The sequence below is a fragment of the Pholcus phalangioides genome, unplaced genomic scaffold (assembly GCF_987345545.1).
Source record: "Pholcus phalangioides strain wild (caught in Gottingen) unplaced genomic scaffold, Ppha-v1.0 ptg000049l_1, whole genome shotgun sequence".
In the NCBI taxonomy this organism is placed as follows: Eukaryota; Metazoa; Arthropoda; class Arachnida; order Araneae; family Pholcidae; genus Pholcus; species Pholcus phalangioides.
Genome location: NW_028301633.1, coordinates 1,159,291 through 1,175,239, shown reverse-complemented (window position 1 = coordinate 1,175,239; position 15,949 = coordinate 1,159,291).

The window sequence follows — 15,949 nt, the reverse complement described above, 5'->3', positions numbered from 1 at the left end:
ATTCGAAACAGATTTTTCTCGATTTTTTTCTGACAGGTACGAGTTACGCGGTTGCGGTTGACTTTTTCTTATTCGAAATCAGATTATAAAATGCACCTAATGGTTTCCTTTTAGCTTGAAATTTTTTTTTCTCGAAAATCCACAGTACCCTCCCTTGGAAAAATGACTCCGAAAAATCATGGCATTCGAAACAGATTTTTCTCGATTTTTTTCTGACAGGTACGAGTTACGCGGTTGCGGTTGACTTTTTCTTATTCGAAATCAGATTCTCTATAAAATGCACCTAATGGTTTCCTTTTAGCTTGAAATTTTTTTTTCTCGAAAATCCACAGTACCCTCCCTTGAGAAAATGACTCCGAAAAATCATGGCATTCGAAACAGATTTTTTTCGATTTTTTTCTGACAGGTACGAGTTACGCGGTTGCGGTTGACTTTTTCTTATTCGAAATCAGATTCTCTATAAAATGCACCTAATGGTTTCCTTTTAGCTTGAAATTTTTTTTTCTCGAAAATCCACAGTACCCTCCCTTGGAAAAATGACTCCGAAAAATCATGGCATTCGAAACAGATTTTTTCGATTTTTTTCTCACGGGTACGAGTTACGCGGTTGCGGTTGACTTTTTCTTATTCGAAATCAGATTCTCCATAAAATGCACCTAATGGTTTCCTTTTAGCTTGAAATTTTTTTTTCTCGAAAATCCACAGTACCCTCCCTTAGAAAAATGACTCCGAAAAATCATGGCATTCGAAACAGATTTTTCTCGATTTTTTTCTGACAGGTACGAGTTACGCGGTTGAGGTTGACTTTTTCTTATTCGAAATCAGATTCTCTATAAAATGCACCTAATGGTTTCCTTTTAGCTTGAAATTTTTTTTTCTCGAAAATCCACAGTACCCTCCCTTGGAAAAATGACTCCGAAAAATCATGGCATTCGAAACAGATTTTTCTCGATTTTTTTCTGACAGGTACGAGTTACGCGGTTGCGGTTGACTTTTTCTTATTCGAAATCAGATTCTCTATAAAATGCACCTAATGGTTTCCTTTTAGCTTGAAATTTTTTTTTCTCGAAAATCCACAGTACCCTCCCTTGAGAAAATGACTCCGAAAAATCATGGCATTCGAAACAGATTTTTTTCGATTTTTTTCTGACAGGTACGAGTTACGCGGTTGCGGTTGACTTTTTCTTATTCGAAATCAGATTCTCTATAAAATGCACCTAATGGTTTCCTTTTAGCTTGAAATTTTTTTTTCTCGAAAATCCACAGTACCCTCCCTTGGAAAAATGACTCCGAAAAATCATGGCATTCGAAACAGATTTTTTCGATTTTTTTCTCACGGGTACGAGTTACGCGGTTGCGGTTGACTTTTTCTTATTCGAAATCAGATTCTCCATAAAATGCACCTAATGGTTTCCTTTTAGCTTGAAATTTTTTTTTCTCGAAAATCCACAGTACCCTCCCTTAGAAAAATGACTCCGAAAAATCATGGCATTCGAAACAGATTTTTCTCGATTTTTTTCTGACAGGTACGAGTTACGCGGTTGAGGTTGACTTTTTCTTATTCGAAATCAGATTCTCTATAAAATGCACCTAATGGTTTCCTTTTAGCTTGAAATTTTTTTTTCTCGAAAATCCACAGTACCCTCCCTTGGAAAAATGACTCCGAAAAATCATGGCATTCGAAACAGATTTTTCTCGATTTTTTTCTGACAGGTACGAGTTACGCGGTTGCGGTTGACTTTTTCTTATTCGAAATCAGATTCTCTATAAAATGCACCTAATGGTTTCCTTTTAGCTTGAAATTTTTTTTTCTCGAAAATCCACAGTACCCTCCCTTGGAAAAATGACTCCGAAAAATCATGGCATTCGAAACAGATTTTTCTCGATTTTTTTCTGACAGGTACGAGTTACGCGGTTGCGGTTGACTTTTTCTTATTCGAAATCAGATTCTCTATAAAATGCACCTAATGGTTTCCTTTTAGCTTGAAATTTTTTTTTCTCGAAAATCCACAGTACCCTCCCTTGGAAAAATGACTCCGAAAAATCATGGCATTCGAAACAGATTTTTTTCTGACAGGTACGAGTTACGCGGTTGCGGTTGACTTTTTCTTATTCGAAATCAGATTCTCTATAAAATGCACCTAATGGTTTCCTTTTAGCTTGAAATTTTTTTTTCTCGAAAATCCACAGTACCCTCCCTTGGAAAAATGACTCCGAAAAATCATGGCATTCGAAACAGATTTTTTCGATTTTTTTCTCACGGGTACGAGTTACGCGGTTGCGGTTGACTTTTTCTTATTCGAAATCAGATTCTCCATAAAATGCACCTAATGGTTTCCTTTTAGCTTGAAATTTTTTTTTCTCGAAAATCCACAGTACCCTCCCTTAGAAAAATGACTCCGAAAAATCATGGCATTCGAAACAGATTTTTCTCGATTTTTTTCTGACAGGTACGAGTTACGCGGTTGCGGTTGACTTTTTCTTATTCGAAATCAGATTCTCTATAAAATGCACCTAATGGTTTCCTTTTAGCTTGAAATTTTTTTTTCTCGAAAATCCACAGTACCCTCCCTTGGAAAAATGACTCCGAAAAATCATGGCATTCGAAACAGATTTTTCTCGATTTTTTTCTGACAGGTACGAGTTACGCGGTTGCGGTTGACTTTTTCTTATTCGAAATCAGATTCTCTATAAAATGCACCTAATGGTTTCCTTTTAGCTTGAAATTTTTTTTTCTCGAAAATCCACAGTACCCTCCCTTGGAAAAATGACTCCGAAAAATCATGGCATTCGAAACAGATTTTTTCGATTTTTTTCTCACGGGTACGAGTTACGCGGTTGCGGTTGACTTTTTCTTATTCGAAATCAGATTCTCCATAAAATGCACCTAATGGTTTCCTTTTAGCTTGAAATTTTTTTTTCTCGAAAATCCACAGTACCCTCCCTTAGAAAAATGACTCCGAAAAATCATGGCATTCGAAACAGATTTTTCTCGATTTTTTTCTGACAGGTACGAGTTACGCGGTTGCGGTTGACTTTTTCTTATTCGAAATCAGATTCTCTATAAAATGCACCTAATGGTTTCCTTTTAGCTTGAAATTTTTTTTTCTCGAAAATCCACAGTACCCTCCCTTGGAAAAATGACTCCGAAAAATCATGGCATTCGAAACAGATTTTTCTCGATTTTTTTCTGACAGGTACGAGTTACGCGGTTGCGGTTGACTTTTTCTTATTCGAAATCAGATTATAAAATGCACCTAATGGTTTCCTTTTAGCTTGAAATTTTTTTTTCTCGAAAATCCACAGTACCCTCCCTTGGAAAAATGACTCCGAAAAATCATGGCATTCGAAACAGATTTTTCTCGATTTTTTTCTGACAGGTACGAGTTACGCGGTTGCGGTTGACTTTTTCTTATTCGAAATCAGATTCTCTATAAAATGCACCTAATGGTTTCCTTTTAGCTTGAAATTTTTTTTTCTCGAAAATCCACAGTACCCTCCCTTGAGAAAATGACTCCGAAAAATCATGGCATTCGAAACAGATTTTTTTCGATTTTTTTCTGACAGGTACGAGTTACGCGGTTGCGGTTGACTTTTTCTTATTCGAAATCAGATTCTCTATAAAATGCACCTAATGGTTTCCTTTTAGCTTGAAATTTTTTTTTCTCGAAAATCCACAGTACCCTCCCTTGGAAAAATGACTCCGAAAAATCATGGCATTCGAAACAGATTTTTTCGATTTTTTTCTCACGGGTACGAGTTACGCGGTTGCGGTTGACTTTTTCTTATTCGAAATCAGATTCTCCATAAAATGCACCTAATGGTTTCCTTTTAGCTTGAAATTTTTTTTTCTCGAAAATCCACAGTACCCTCCCTTAGAAAAATGACTCCGAAAAATCATGGCATTCGAAACAGATTTTTCTCGATTTTTTTCTGACAGGTACGAGTTACGCGGTTGAGGTTGACTTTTTCTTATTCGAAATCAGATTCTCTATAAAATGCACCTAATGGTTTCCTTTTAGCTTGAAATTTTTTTTTCTCGAAAATCCACAGTACCCTCCCTTGGAAAAATGACTCCGAAAAATCATGGCATTCGAAACAGATTTTTCTCGATTTTTTTCTGACAGGTACGAGTTACGCGGTTGCGGTTGACTTTTTCTTATTCGAAATCAGATTCTCTATAAAATGCACCTAATGGTTTCCTTTTAGCTTGAAATTTTTTTTTCTCGAAAATCCACAGTACCCTCCCTTGGAAAAATGACTCCGAAAAATCATGGCATTCGAAACAGATTTTTCTCGATTTTTTTCTGACAGGTACGAGTTACGCGGTTGCGGTTGACTTTTTCTTATTCGAAATCAGATTCTCTATAAAATGCACCTAATGGTTTCCTTTTAGCTTGAAATTTTTTTTTCTCGAAAATCCACAGTACCCTCCCTTGGAAAAATGACTCCGAAAAATCATGGCATTCGAAACAGATTTTTTTCTGACAGGTACGAGTTACGCGGTTGCGGTTGACTTTTTCTTATTCGAAATCAGATTCTCTATAAAATGCACCTAATGGTTTCCTTTTAGCTTGAAATTTTTTTTTCTCGAAAATCCACAGTACCCTCCCTTGGAAAAATGACTCCGAAAAATCATGGCATTCGAAACAGATTTTTTCGATTTTTTTCTCACGGGTACGAGTTACGCGGTTGCGGTTGACTTTTTCTTATTCGAAATCAGATTCTCCATAAAATGCACCTAATGGTTTCCTTTTAGCTTGAAATTTTTTTTTCTCGAAAATCCACAGTACCCTCCCTTAGAAAAATGACTCCGAAAAATCATGGCATTCGAAACAGATTTTTCTCGATTTTTTTCTGACAGGTACGAGTTACGCGGTTGCGGTTGACTTTTTCTTATTCGAAATCAGATTCTCTATAAAATGCACCTAATGGTTTCCTTTTAGCTTGAAATTTTTTTTTCTCGAAAATCCACAGTACCCTCCCTTGGAAAAATGACTCCGAAAAATCATGGCATTCGAAACAGATTTTTCTCGATTTTTTTCTGACAGGTACGAGTTACGCGGTTGCGGTTGACTTTTTCTTATTCGAAATCAGATTCTCTATAAAATGCACCTAATGGTTTCCTTTTAGCTTGAAATTTTTTTTTCTCGAAAATCCACAGTACCCTCCCTTGGAAAAATGACTCCGAAAAATCATGGCATTCGAAACAGATTTTTTCGATTTTTTTCTCACGGGTACGAGTTACGCGGTTGCGGTTGACTTTTTCTTATTCGAAATCAGATTCTCCATAAAATGCACCTAATGGTTTCCTTTTAGCTTGAAATTTTTTTTTCTCGAAAATCCACAGTACCCTCCCTTAGAAAAATGACTCCGAAAAATCATGGCATTCGAAACAGATTTTTCTCGATTTTTTTCTGACAGGTACGAGTTACGCGGTTGCGGTTGACTTTTTCTTATTCGAAATCAGATTCTCTATAAAATGCACCTAATGGTTTCCTTTTAGCTTGAAATTTTTTTTTCTCGAAAATCCACAGTACCCTCCCTTGGAAAAATGACTCCGAAAAATCATGGCATTCGAAACAGATTTTTCTCGATTTTTTTCTGACAGGTACGAGTTACGCGGTTGCGGTTGACTTTTTCTTATTCGAAATCAGATTCTCTATAAAATGCACCTAATGGTTTCCTTTTAGCTTGAAATTTTTTTTTCTCGAAAATCCACAGTACCCTCCCTTGGAAAAATGACTCCGAAAAATCATGGCATTCGAAACAGATTTTTCTCGATTTTTTTCTGACAGGTACGAGTTACGCGGTTGCGGTTGACTTTTTCTTATTCGAAATCAGATTCTCTATAAAATGCACCTAATGGTTTCCTTTTAGCTTGAAATTTTTTTTTCTCGAAAATCCACAGTACCCTCCCTTGGAAAAATGACTCCGAAAAATCATGGCATTCGAAACAGATTTTTTTCGATTTTTTTCTGACAGGTACGAGTTACGCGGTTGCGGTTGACTTTTTCTTATTCGAAATCAGATTCTCCATAAAATGCACCTAATGGTTTCCTTTTAGCTTGAAATTTTTTTTTCTCGAAAATCCACAGTACCCTCCCTTGGAAAAATGACTCCGAAAAATCATGGCATTCGAAACAGATTTTTCTCGATTTTTTTCTGACAGGTACGAGTTACGCGGTTGCGGTTGACTTTTTCTTATTCGAAATCAGATTCTCTATAAAATGCACCTAATGGTTTCCTTTTAGCTTGAAATTTTTTTTTCTCGAAAATCCACAGTACCCTCCCTTGGAAAAATGACTCCGAAAAATCATGGCATTCGAAACAGATTTTTTTCGATTTTTTTCTGACAGGTACGAGTTACGCGGTTGCGGTTGACTTTTTCTTATTCGAAATCAGATTCTCCATAAAATGCACCTAATGGTTTCCTTTTAGCTTGAAATTTTTTTTTCTCGAAAATCCACAGTACCCTCCCTTGGAAAAATGACTCCGAAAAATCATGGCATTCGAAACAGATTTTTTTCGATTTTTTTCTGACAGGTACGAGTTACGCGGTTGCGGTTGACTTTTTCTTATTCGAAATCAGATTCTCTATAAAATGCACCTAATGGTTTCCTTTTAGCTTGAAATTTTTTTTTCTCGAAAATCCATTGGAAAAATGACTCCGAAAAATCATGGCATTCGAAACAGATTTTTTCGATTTTTTTCTCACGGGTACGAGTTACGCGGTTGACTTTTTCTTATTCGAAATCAGATTCTCTATAAAATGCACCTAATGGTTTCCTTTTAGCTTGAAATTTTTTTTCTCGAAAATCCATTGGAAAAATGACTCCGAAAAATCATGGCATTCGAAACAGATTTTTTCGATTTTTTTCTCACGGGTACGAGTTACGCGGTTGCGGTTGACTTTTTCTTATTCGAAATCAGATTCTCCATAAAATGCACCTAATGGTTTCCTTTTAGCTTGAAATTTTTTTTTCTCGAAAATCCACAGTACCCTCCCTTAGAAAAATGACTCCGAAAAATCATGGCATTCGAAACAGATTTTTCTCGATTTTTTTCTGACAGGTACGAGTTACGCGGTTGCGGTTGACTTTTTCTTATTCGAAATCAGATTCTCTATAAAATGCACCTAATGGTTTCCTTTTAGCTTGAAATTTTTTTTTCTCGAAAATCCACAGTACCCTCCCTTGGAAAAATGACTCCGAAAAATCATGGCATTCGAAACAGATTTTTTCGATTTTTTTCTCACGGGTACGAGTTACGCGGTTGCGGTTGACTTTTTCTTATTCGAAATCAGATTCTCTATAAAATGCACCTAATGGTTTCCTTTTAGCTTGAAATTTTTTTTTCTCGAAAATCCACAGTACCCTCCCTTGGAAAAATGACTCCGAAAAATCATGGCATTCGAAACAGATTTTTCTCGATTTTTTTCTGACAGGTACGAGTTACGCGGTTGCGGTTGACTTTTTCTTATTCGAAATCAGATTCTCTATAAAATGCACCTAATGGTTTCCTTTTAGCTTGAAATTTTTTTTTCTCGAAAATCCACAGTACCCTCCCTTGGAAAAATGACTCCGAAAAATCATGGCATTCGAAACAGATTTTTTTCGATTTTTTTCTGACAGGTACGAGTTACGCGGTTGCGGTTGACTTTTTCTTATTCGAAATCAGATTCTCCATAAAATGCACCTAATGGTTTCCTTTTAGCTTGAAATTTTTTTTTCTCGAAAATCCACAGTACCCTCCCTTGGAAAAATGACTCCGAAAAATCATGGCATTCGAAACAGATTTTTCTCGATTTTTTTCTGACAGGTACGAGTTACGCGGTTGCGGTTGACTTTTTCTTATTCGAAATCAGATTCTCTATAAAATGCACCTAATGGTTTCCTTTTAGCTTGAAATTTTTTTTTCTCGAAAATCCACAGTACCCTCCCTTGAGAAAATGACTCCGAAAAATCATGGCATTCGAAACAGATTTTTTTCGACTTTTTTCTGACAGGTACGAGTTACGCGGTTGCGGTTGACTTTTTCTTATTCGAAATCAGATTCTCTATAAAATGCACCTAATGGTTTCCTTTTAGCTTGAAATTTTTTTTTCTCGAAAATCCACAGTACCCTCCCTTGGAAAAATGACTCCGAAAAATCATGGCATTCGAAACAGATTTTTTCGATTTTTTTCTCACGGGTACGAGTTACGCGGTTGCGGTTGACTTTTTCTTATTCGAAATCAGATTCTCTATAAAATGCACCTAATGGTTTCCTTTTAGCTTGAAATTTTTTTTTCTCGAAAATCCACAGTACCCTCCCTTGGAAAAATGACTCCGAAAAATCATGGCATTCGAAACAGATTTTTTCGATTTTTTTCTGACGGGTACGAGTTACGCGGTTGCTGTTGACTTTTTCTTATTCGAAATCAGATTCTCTATAAAATGCACCTAATGGTTTCCTTTTAGCTTGAAATTTTTTTTTCTCGAAAATCCACAGTACCCTCCCTTGGAAAAATGACTCCGAAAAATCATGGCATTCGAAACAGATTTTTTCGATTTTTTTCTCACGGGTACGAGTTACGCGGTTGCGGTTGACTTTTTCTTATTCGAAATCAGATTCTCTATAAAATGCACCTAATGGTTTCCTTTTAGCTTGAAATTTTTTTTTCTCGAAAATCCACAGTACCCTCCCTTGGAAAAATGACTCCGAAAAATCATGGCATTCGAAACAGATTTTTCTCGATTTTTTTCTGACAGGTACGAGTTACGCGGTTGCGGTTGACTTTTTCTTATTCGAAATCAGATTCTCTATAAAATGCACCTAATGGTTTCCTTTTAGCTTGAAATTTTTTTTTCTCGAAAATCCACAGTACCCTCCCTTGGAAAAATGACTCCGAAAAATCATGGCATTCGAAACAGATTTTTCTCGATTTTTTTCTGACAGGTACGAGTTACGCGGTTGCGGTTGACTTTTTCTTATTCGAAATCAGATTCTCTATAAAATGCACCTAATGGTTTCCTTTTAGCTTGAAATTTTTTTTTCTCGAAAATCCACAGTACCCTCCCTTGGAAAAATGACTCCGAAAAATCATGGCATTCGAAACAGATTTTTTTCTGACAGGTACGAGTTACGCGGTTGCGGTTGACTTTTTCTTATTCGAAATCAGATTCTCTATAAAATGCACCTAATGGTTTCCTTTTAGCTTGAAATTTTTTTTTCTCGAAAATCCACAGTACCCTCCCTTGGAAAAATGACTCCGAAAAATCATGGCATTCGAAACAGATTTTTTCGATTTTTTTCTCACGGGTACGAGTTACGCGGTTGCGGTTGACTTTTTCTTATTCGAAATCAGATTCTCCATAAAATGCACCTAATGGTTTCCTTTTAGCTTGAAATTTTTTTTTCTCGAAAATCCACAGTACCCTCCCTTAGAAAAATGACTCCGAAAAATCATGGCATTCGAAACAGATTTTTCTCGATTTTTTTCTGACAGGTACGAGTTACGCGGTTGCGGTTGACTTTTTCTTATTCGAAATCAGATTCTCTATAAAATGCACCTAATGGTTTCCTTTTAGCTTGAAATTTTTTTTTCTCGAAAATCCACAGTACCCTCCCTTGGAAAAATGACTCCGAAAAATCATGGCATTCGAAACAGATTTTTCTCGATTTTTTTCTGACAGGTACGAGTTACGCGGTTGCGGTTGACTTTTTCTTATTCGAAATCAGATTCTCTATAAAATGCACCTAATGGTTTCCTTTTAGCTTGAAATTTTTTTTTCTCGAAAATCCACAGTACCCTCCCTTGGAAAAATGACTCCGAAAAATCATGGCATTCGAAACAGATTTTTTCGATTTTTTTCTCACGGGTACGAGTTACGCGGTTGCGGTTGACTTTTTCTTATTCGAAATCAGATTCTCCATAAAATGCACCTAATGGTTTCCTTTTAGCTTGAAATTTTTTTTTCTCGAAAATCCACAGTACCCTCCCTTAGAAAAATGACTCCGAAAAATCATGGCATTCGAAACAGATTTTTCTCGATTTTTTTCTGACAGGTACGAGTTACGCGGTTGCGGTTGACTTTTTCTTATTCGAAATCAGATTCTCTATAAAATGCACCTAATGGTTTCCTTTTAGCTTGAAATTTTTTTTTCTCGAAAATCCACAGTACCCTCCCTTGGAAAAATGACTCCGAAAAATCATGGCATTCGAAACAGATTTTTCTCGATTTTTTTCTGACAGGTACGAGTTACGCGGTTGCGGTTGACTTTTTCTTATTCGAAATCAGATTATAAAATGCACCTAATGGTTTCCTTTTAGCTTGAAATTTTTTTTTCTCGAAAATCCACAGTACCCTCCCTTGGAAAAATGACTCCGAAAAATCATGGCATTCGAAACAGATTTTTCTCGATTTTTTTCTGACAGGTACGAGTTACGCGGTTGCGGTTGACTTTTTCTTATTCGAAATCAGATTCTCTATAAAATGCACCTAATGGTTTCCTTTTAGCTTGAAATTTTTTTTTCTCGAAAATCCACAGTACCCTCCCTTGAGAAAATGACTCCGAAAAATCATGGCATTCGAAACAGATTTTTTTCGATTTTTTTCTGACAGGTACGAGTTACGCGGTTGCGGTTGACTTTTTCTTATTCGAAATCAGATTCTCTATAAAATGCACCTAATGGTTTCCTTTTAGCTTGAAATTTTTTTTTCTCGAAAATCCACAGTACCCTCCCTTGGAAAAATGACTCCGAAAAATCATGGCATTCGAAACAGATTTTTTCGATTTTTTTCTCACGGGTACGAGTTACGCGGTTGCGGTTGACTTTTTCTTATTCGAAATCAGATTCTCCATAAAATGCACCTAATGGTTTCCTTTTAGCTTGAAATTTTTTTTTCTCGAAAATCCACAGTACCCTCCCTTAGAAAAATGACTCCGAAAAATCATGGCATTCGAAACAGATTTTTCTCGATTTTTTTCTGACAGGTACGAGTTACGCGGTTGAGGTTGACTTTTTCTTATTCGAAATCAGATTCTCTATAAAATGCACCTAATGGTTTCCTTTTAGCTTGAAATTTTTTTTTCTCGAAAATCCACAGTACCCTCCCTTGGAAAAATGACTCCGAAAAATCATGGCATTCGAAACAGATTTTTCTCGATTTTTTTCTGACAGGTACGAGTTACGCGGTTGCGGTTGACTTTTTCTTATTCGAAATCAGATTCTCTATAAAATGCACCTAATGGTTTCCTTTTAGCTTGAAATTTTTTTTTCTCGAAAATCCACAGTACCCTCCCTTGGAAAAATGACTCCGAAAAATCATGGCATTCGAAACAGATTTTTCTCGATTTTTTTCTGACAGGTACGAGTTACGCGGTTGCGGTTGACTTTTTCTTATTCGAAATCAGATTCTCTATAAAATGCACCTAATGGTTTCCTTTTAGCTTGAAATTTTTTTTTCTCGAAAATCCACAGTACCCTCCCTTGGAAAAATGACTCCGAAAAATCATGGCATTCGAAACAGATTTTTTTCTGACAGGTACGAGTTACGCGGTTGCGGTTGACTTTTTCTTATTCGAAATCAGATTCTCTATAAAATGCACCTAATGGTTTCCTTTTAGCTTGAAATTTTTTTTTCTCGAAAATCCACAGTACCCTCCCTTGGAAAAATGACTCCGAAAAATCATGGCATTCGAAACAGATTTTTTCGATTTTTTTCTCACGGGTACGAGTTACGCGGTTGCGGTTGACTTTTTCTTATTCGAAATCAGATTCTCCATAAAATGCACCTAATGGTTTCCTTTTAGCTTGAAATTTTTTTTTCTCGAAAATCCACAGTACCCTCCCTTAGAAAAATGACTCCGAAAAATCATGGCATTCGAAACAGATTTTTCTCGATTTTTTTCTGACAGGTACGAGTTACGCGGTTGCGGTTGACTTTTTCTTATTCGAAATCAGATTCTCTATAAAATGCACCTAATGGTTTCCTTTTAGCTTGAAATTTTTTTTTCTCGAAAATCCACAGTACCCTCCCTTGGAAAAATGACTCCGAAAAATCATGGCATTCGAAACAGATTTTTCTCGATTTTTTTCTGACAGGTACGAGTTACGCGGTTGCGGTTGACTTTTTCTTATTCGAAATCAGATTCTCTATAAAATGCACCTAATGGTTTCCTTTTAGCTTGAAATTTTTTTTTCTCGAAAATCCACAGTACCCTCCCTTGGAAAAATGACTCCGAAAAATCATGGCATTCGAAACAGATTTTTTCGATTTTTTTCTCACGGGTACGAGTTACGCGGTTGCGGTTGACTTTTTCTTATTCGAAATCAGATTCTCCATAAAATGCACCTAATGGTTTCCTTTTAGCTTGAAATTTTTTTTTCTCGAAAATCCACAGTACCCTCCCTTAGAAAAATGACTCCGAAAAATCATGGCATTCGAAACAGATTTTTCTCGATTTTTTTCTGACAGGTACGAGTTACGCGGTTGCGGTTGACTTTTTCTTATTCGAAATCAGATTCTCTATAAAATGCACCTAATGGTTTCCTTTTAGCTTGAAATTTTTTTTTCTCGAAAATCCACAGTACCCTCCCTTGGAAAAATGACTCCGAAAAATCATGGCATTCGAAACAGATTTTTCTCGATTTTTTTCTGACAGGTACGAGTTACGCGGTTGCGGTTGACTTTTTCTTATTCGAAATCAGATTCTCTATAAAATGCACCTAATGGTTTCCTTTTAGCTTGAAATTTTTTTTTCTCGAAAATCCACAGTACCCTCCCTTGGAAAAATGACTCCGAAAAATCATGGCATTCGAAACAGATTTTTCTCGATTTTTTTCTGACAGGTACGAGTTACGCGGTTGCGGTTGACTTTTTCTTATTCGAAATCAGATTCTCTATAAAATGCACCTAATGGTTTCCTTTTAGCTTGAAATTTTTTTTTCTCGAAAATCCACAGTACCCTCCCTTGGAAAAATGACTCCGAAAAATCATGGCATTCGAAACAGATTTTTTTCGATTTTTTTCTGACAGGTACGAGTTACGCGGTTGCGGTTGACTTTTTCTTATTCGAAATCAGATTCTCCATAAAATGCACCTAATGGTTTCCTTTTAGCTTGAAATTTTTTTTTCTCGAAAATCCACAGTACCCTCCCTTGGAAAAATGACTCCGAAAAATCATGGCATTCGAAACAGATTTTTCTCGATTTTTTTCTGACAGGTACGAGTTACGCGGTTGCGGTTGACTTTTTCTTATTCGAAATCAGATTCTCTATAAAATGCACCTAATGGTTTCCTTTTAGCTTGAAATTTTTTTTTCTCGAAAATCCACAGTACCCTCCCTTGGAAAAATGACTCCGAAAAATCATGGCATTCGAAACAGATTTTTTTCGATTTTTTTCTGACAGGTACGAGTTACGCGGTTGCGGTTGACTTTTTCTTATTCGAAATCAGATTCTCCATAAAATGCACCTAATGGTTTCCTTTTAGCTTGAAATTTTTTTTTCTCGAAAATCCACAGTACCCTCCCTTGGAAAAATGACTCCGAAAAATCATGGCATTCGAAACAGATTTTTTTCGATTTTTTTCTGACAGGTACGAGTTACGCGGTTGCGGTTGACTTTTTCTTATTCGAAATCAGATTCTCTATAAAATGCACCTAATGGTTTCCTTTTAGCTTGAAATTTTTTTTTCTCGAAAATCCATTGGAAAAATGACTCCGAAAAATCATGGCATTCGAAACAGATTTTTTCGATTTTTTTCTCACGGGTACGAGTTACGCGGTTGACTTTTTCTTATTCGAAATCAGATTCTCTATAAAATGCACCTAATGGTTTCCTTTTAGCTTGAAATTTTTTTTTCTCGAAAATCCATTGGAAAAATGACTCCGAAAAATCATGGCATTCGAAACAGATTTTTTCGATTTTTTTCTCACGGGTACGAGTTACGCGGTTGCGGTTGACTTTTTCTTATTCGAAATCAGATTCTCCATAAAATGCACCTAATGGTTTCCTTTTAGCTTGAAATTTTTTTTTCTCGAAAATCCACAGTACCCTCCCTTAGAAAAATGACTCCGAAAAATCATGGCATTCGAAACAGATTTTTCTCGATTTTTTTCTGACAGGTACGAGTTACGCGGTTGCGGTTGACTTTTTCTTATTCGAAATCAGATTCTCTATAAAATGCACCTAATGGTTTCCTTTTAGCTTGAAATTTTTTTTTCTCGAAAATCCACAGTACCCTCCCTTGGAAAAATGACTCCGAAAAATCATGGCATTCGAAACAGATTTTTTCGATTTTTTTCTCACGGGTACGAGTTACGCGGTTGCGGTTGACTTTTTCTTATTCGAAATCAGATTCTCTATAAAATGCACCTAATGGTTTCCTTTTAGCTTGAAATTTTTTTTTCTCGAAAATCCACAGTACCCTCCCTTGGAAAAATGACTCCGAAAAATCATGGCATTCGAAACAGATTTTTCTCGATTTTTTTCTGACAGGTACGAGTTACGCGGTTGCGGTTGACTTTTTCTTATTCGAAATCAGATTCTCTATAAAATGCACCTAATGGTTTCCTTTTAGCTTGAAATTTTTTTTTCTCGAAAATCCACAGTACCCTCCCTTGGAAAAATGACTCCGAAAAATCATGGCATTCGAAACAGATTTTTTTCGATTTTTTTCTGACAGGTACGAGTTACGCGGTTGCGGTTGACTTTTTCTTATTCGAAATCAGATTCTCCATAAAATGCACCTAATGGTTTCCTTTTAGCTTGAAATTTTTTTTTCTCGAAAATCCACAGTACCCTCCCTTGGAAAAATGACTCCGAAAAATCATGGCATTCGAAACAGATTTTTCTCGATTTTTTTCTGACAGGTACGAGTTACGCGGTTGCGGTTGACTTTTTCTTATTCGAAATCAGATTCTCTATAAAATGCACCTAATGGTTTCCTTTTAGCTTGAAATTTTTTTTTCTCGAAAATCCACAGTACCCTCCCTTGAGAAAATGACTCCGAAAAATCATGGCATTCGAAACAGATTTTTTTCGACTTTTTTCTGACAGGTACGAGTTACGCGGTTGCGGTTGACTTTTTCTTATTCGAAATCAGATTCTCTATAAAATGCACCTAATGGTTTCCTTTTAGCTTGAAATTTTTTTTTCTCGAAAATCCACAGTACCCTCCCTTGGAAAAATGACTCCGAAAAATCATGGCATTCGAAACAGATTTTTTCGATTTTTTTCTCACGGGTACGAGTTACGCGGTTGCGGTTGACTTTTTCTTATTCGAAATCAGATTCTCTATAAAATGCACCTAATGGTTTCCTTTTAGCTTGAAATTTTTTTTTCTCGAAAATCCACAGTACCCTCCCTTGGAAAAATGACTCCGAAAAATCATGGCATTCGAAACAGATTTTTTCGATTTTTTTCTGACGGGTACGAGTTACGCGGTTGCTGTTGACTTTTTCTTATTCGAAATCAGATTCTCTATAAAATGCACCTAATGGTTTCCTTTTAGCTTGAAATTTTTTTTTCTCGAAAATCCACAGTACCCTCCCTTGGAAAAATGACTCCGAAAAATCATGGCATTCGAAACAGATTTTTTCGATTTTTTTCTCACGGGTACGAGTTACGCGGTTGCGGTTGACTTTTTCTTATTCGAAATCAGATTCTCTATAAAATGCACCTAATGGTTTCCTTTTAGTTTGAAATTTTTTTTTCTCGAAAATCCACAGTACCCTCCCTTGGAAAAATGACTCCGAAAAATCATGGCATTCGAAACAGATTTTTCTCGATTTTTTTCTGACAGGTACGAGTTACGCGGTTGCGGTTGACTTTTTCTTATTCGAAATCAGATTCTCTATAAAATGCACCTAATGGTTTCCTTTTAGCTTGAAATTTTTTTTTCTCGAAAATCCACAGTACCCTCCCTTGAGAAAATGACTCCGAAAAATCATGGCATTC